Source organism: Rana temporaria, chromosome 1 (genome assembly GCF_905171775.1).
Source record: "Rana temporaria chromosome 1, aRanTem1.1, whole genome shotgun sequence".
In the NCBI taxonomy this organism is placed as follows: domain Eukaryota; kingdom Metazoa; phylum Chordata; class Amphibia; order Anura; family Ranidae; genus Rana; species Rana temporaria.
Window position 1 is genome coordinate 584,304,281 of NC_053489.1, and position 4,532 is coordinate 584,308,812.

Sequence of the window (4,532 nt, forward strand, 5' to 3'; positions counted from 1 at the left end):
CGGGGAGACCCCTCAACAGGTGTCCTCCTTGGTCGAAGAGGCGGTCCAAACACATCCTCTTCCTTAAATTACCTCCCCCAGCAGGCTGTGCAGGGAGCAAAGCTTTCTGGGGTTGTACAGTTGCTCTCTGGGTATCGTAGTCTATTAATAAACCAGGGCAATGGTTGTACTCAGTTTCCCAACATTCCTTGCTGTACCAGTGTGAAAGTAAATAGAAGGTGGCTATAACCCAACTTGGCCACCGGAGGGAGCTGAGATCCTTCTGGATAAACAGATGGTAGCCTTTTAATCACATAAGAAAAGGTGATACCTTGATACATTTATTAGGATTGCGCACTTATTTGTTGTAAATGTTTAGAATTTAGTATTTAGATTTTTATAAGTAGCAGCACCCATTTTGATTATCAATTGGTTTTAGGGGAAGTGTGAGAGACAAGTTTTTGATATAGTTGTAGCCTAATCAGGTATGGTAGCATTTTGTGGCAAAGGCTATATCAATACAATATCACGCAAAATTCATTTGGGGACTGGCATTTTGAACAATTATCTGCAGCACCCAGGCAAGGTCACTGTTAAACATTCATGACCATCTTTCTGTTTTGTGTTAGAGGTTCAAATAAACAGCAAAAAAAAAACACACTGATTTCCCATGTTGATTACTCTGCAACAGCAGCTCAAACAAAAAGGGAATTGGTGTGATGGAAAGATTGGCGTAAAAATGATTTACTTATTGAAACATTCTTTGAAAACAACATTTTAGCTGTAAACCATTTATTTTCAAGCTGAAATTATATGCCAACATACAGGCCTTACAATCACAAATGTAACAAAATCAATTCACTAATAATAATATCAAATCACCACATGCAGATTGATTAAGGAAACACATTTATAATATGCACATATACCACCTGAGGCAGAAAAAAAATATCACTGTGAAACTGAATCCTGCAGTATTTTTTTCTAACCTACAGTATTTAAAAGAAAACACATCAGCAAACAGCTAATGCTGTCTTGGAAACATTACATCTGTGCTTACTTCAGATGACTCAGTTGGGTTTAAAGGAAACAAGCAAAACAAGCAAGTAATGTACCAAGTACTAGTCACCAGTCATACCTGGGAACCTAGGAGTAGTCACAAGTCTGTGGTCCTTCTGTAGCTGATCTTTTCCTATTTACTTACTTGACTCATAATGCCTTGTTCTGCACTCTCTGTGTGGAGGCAATCATCTTGGTACAGGAAAGAGGTTTTCTACCTCATTTCAGACCTGCCCCAAGGCTGTCTTAATGAGAGGGCACACCTGGGCACTGCCCTGGGCCCCAGCTGCATGTGGGGCCCCTGCACTTTCTTCAAAGCAGCTGGTCCTTGAGCCCATGTTCCCCCGAAAATAGCATACTAGCTCATTATGAATTACTTACCTGAGTTCGAAGCCCCTGCAGCCATCCTCGTACACCGCTCCAATGGCCGACATCTCTCCCGGGGTTAGTTCCGGGCACCGCTGCTCCTGCGCTGTGATTGGCCGGAGCCGCGAGGACGTCACTCCCGCGCGAGAGCCACCGGTAACGTCACACAGACTGAGGCAACGGCACATACGTGCCATTGCATCAGTTTGCCCGTGCACATGTGCTGATGACATCGGCACATGCAGGGTACAGGGGATATCTTCTAAACCGTGCAGGTTTAGGAGATATTCTGGGTAGCTACAGGTTAGGCTTATTATAAGTATAAAGTGGTTTGTAAGGGTTTGCAACCACTTTAATGCGGAGCTCACCCCAAAAGGGGAAGCTCCGCTTGTCTGCCTCCTACCTACTTGATGTCTGTTTACCTGCGCTGTCTCTATTGTAGGGGCCCCAGAGCATTACTTTGCCCAGGGGCCCATGATGCTATTAAGACAGCCCTGACCTGCCCCCTTGGTGACTAGCGATCTGATAACTGATGGTCAATCAAGAAGAGGCAGAAAAGGTGGAGGAAGTACAGTTTTCTCTCCAGTAAGGAAAACAGTGAGCAGCACAGACATTACATGATTCCCTATAAATCTCATAAGACTAACAGTCATAGGCATAATATAAAACTATTAGACAAGAGAACAGAAGAGCCTAGGCAAAGCCACGTGCCTGGAAGTGCATTTAAAGCAACAAATACATTGCTTGGGTACTGCTTAGACAAAATCAATGTAGCATTCTCCCAGACAGGCTGCTGGTAAGGTTAGGCAATTTTAGTTTTGTGGCTGTTCTGTAATCAGCAGAGCCGCATGTGATATCTTCTGGAGGCTTCCAGAATGTAATTGGTAGGGGAAACAAATGAGCAGCCTGAATAGTTATGTGGCGCCAGTCAAAGCCTGGGGAGTGTGCCCAGATGGCTGGGGGAGTGCATAAATAGTTTGGAGCCTCAGAGAGCAGAGTTTTTCCCCAGGAGGAGAGATTCCCAACCAGAAGGCCTGCTGCTCGTCTAGGCAGTCAAGCTAAAGATTCTGCCTGCCTCATCGAGGTCCCAAATGTGCATAGCTGGAGGTCTATCCTGCTGCAAATTATTTTGAAGCTACCAGAGAGGGGTTCCACTGAAGCTTCACCAAGGACACAGTCTGCCCAAGTCTGGAGGGAGGCATCCTAGTCCCAGAGACACTGGGTGTACAGATCAGAGAGAAGAAACCTAGTTACTGTGGCTGCTGTTAACCCCCTGGCGCACTGATACTAATGCTTGCCTGGCCGGGAGCACAACTTTTGGTGTTCCAGTGCTGTCCAATTTTGCCCTACTGCTGAAGGGACTTTGCTAGAAAATAGCTGTGCATAGAAGAGTGTCCTCTCAATGTTGCTCAGTTTTCTAAAGTATCCTGCAGATTCCCTAAGTCCCACCCAAGTTATTCTGCAATAAACCTAAAAAAGGCAACCTCTAGACTGAGCCAGATAAGTGAATATTGCTGTTTGCCCTGCTGTAATTGCACTGGTGGGAAAAGAACCTGGGAACCTGGGAACCTTTTGAGGGTTAGCACTACATTAACATTTCTATATATTCCCCAAAAAAATTAAATCTTTCATTTTTATTTATAGGTCCGCTTTAACCAAGCTTTGATTCTGTGGTGAGACTTAAGCTTCTTGTCACATGATTCTTTGCAGTAGAACTTCCTAAAGAACCTTCCTTGTGTTTGCCATTAAGGATCTCAAGGTGAGCAAAGCTGAGAATACCTACCATGTAAATTTAATTAATTCAGCAACATAGGTTTCCAGATGAATACATTACCAGCAACAAGGTCATACTAAGCAGTTTGGTGTACTGGTGCTGCATGGATAATAACTAATGTAAGTGGTCTTAGGCAACTTGGTTGTATTTTCTGTCTGTTCTAAAGGCTTGTTTTCCATTTGTGACTGAGTATTGTATGTATGGGAAAAATACGGTACATATTTTCCTCGTATATTCTCATGAATAAAACAGATGGCAGTTTCCTTGTCATAATTTTCATTTTTTCTTGTACATTCACAATAAATATTTAGGTAAGTATGGAAGAAAATATAAATATGATTATGAAAAATATACAGTAAAAGCTCTCAAAAATATTTGTAATTTACAAAAGAAAAATTGAGTTCCACAGTTAGTATTAAAACATTATCATGACCTCTAAATTCTTATTGTAGTGGTAGTAGTAGTTGTGGTTGTTCAACTATTTTATAATACAAATAAAGAATGCATGGTTGTTATTCACATACATACTAGCTGTAATAAATCAGAGGGAAAAACATGTCTGCCCACCATGTAGCACTAGTGCTTGTCTGACAGTGCATTCTGTCATCTCCTAATTATTCCTCAATGGGGGAGAGCACATGGGTATGAATTATTCAAAAGAGAGCAATCTTCGTCTACAGATAAATATATAGTTCTGTGTGTCTGTGAAGTTTCTCATTTATCAAGGTCATGGTATAGATAGTACTAGTTAGTCCCATTCAACCAGACTGTTTCTATAATTTTGAAGATGTTTTGTAGCTAATCCAAACCACTGAAAAAGTAGCTTGGATAAGCTACGAAATATCTTCAACATTAACCTCCCTAGCGGTATGATTATTTCAGAAAAAAGGTGCTGAAAGCGGTACCATTATTTGCAAGGAAATTTGGCGTTTTATATTGTAGGTCTGTAATTTTTAGAAATAACTCACTTAAATCTGACCAAACCAGAGTCTAATAGGCATCCCGGGTATGACATTTTTTTAAAAACAAAATGATAAATTATAATATAATAAATAATTATAAATAATTATAACAAATAATAATATAATTCTAATAAAAATTATTCAATAATGTAATCAACTCATAATCACTGAAATTTGCTCAATTGCAGAATTGTCGCTGTCATTACTTTTATTTTTTTATGACGAATTTCCCCACAAATCGCTATCGCTCAATTCTGCAAGTGATTATAATTTATTATCGCTGTTTTCTAGATGATCTAAAACCATTTTTGACATAAAGGGACACTTTTGGTTGCTATGGACAATAAACAGTTTGCAGGGAGAAAGAACCGTTTTTATTATATAAAAGTACA